Raw genomic sequence first — 441 nt, 5'->3', positions numbered from 1 at the left:
ATATATATATATACACATATACGTATTCTCATCCTAGGATTCGAAGGATTCAGCCGAGTCCGACGTACTGGGCATTCTCAACCATTTCGAGTCTGGAAAAGCTGCGCTGTGAGGTGAGGCCTAGAAGACATGGTTGGGCCCAATATTTCCTTGTGACTAACCGTCTCGGAGGGTGCAGGAACGATTGGTACGCAAAGCGCATCCTTCAGAACGCTTTCCGAACACGAGCGTACAAATACAGAACTCGCGACGCTGTGCAAGGTAAAAGAATTAAAAACAAAGATATACCAAATTAGTAAACGCGAATAATTAATGAAAAACTATTGTATGTATATACACATATGTATGTACTCTATTCATCGCACATTGAATAGCGCATGACTTGTATTACAACTAATTACTAATTTTATATAATTATTCTAATCTTCAGTTAGCTCCGAC

General features: G+C 39.5%; 1 protein-coding gene across 1 annotated transcript in view; it reads left to right on the top strand.

The window, feature by feature from the left end:
- Window positions 1-171: 171 nt before the first annotated feature.
- LOC108691975 (probable protein S-acyltransferase 23) overlaps window positions 172-441 on the top strand; it is a 3,627-nt gene continuing 3,357 nt past the window's right edge. The window contains exon 1 of the mRNA XM_018200005.1: window positions 172-261. The gene's annotated coding sequence lies outside the window, so the exon portion shown is untranslated. The remainder of the gene's footprint in view (window positions 262-441) is intronic.

Source organism: Atta colombica, unplaced genomic scaffold, assembly GCF_001594045.1.
Source record: "Atta colombica isolate Treedump-2 unplaced genomic scaffold, Acol1.0 scaffold55, whole genome shotgun sequence".
Lineage (NCBI taxonomy): Eukaryota > Metazoa > Arthropoda > Insecta > Hymenoptera > Formicidae > Atta > Atta colombica.
This window is presented reverse-complemented; position numbering and strand designations above follow the sequence as displayed.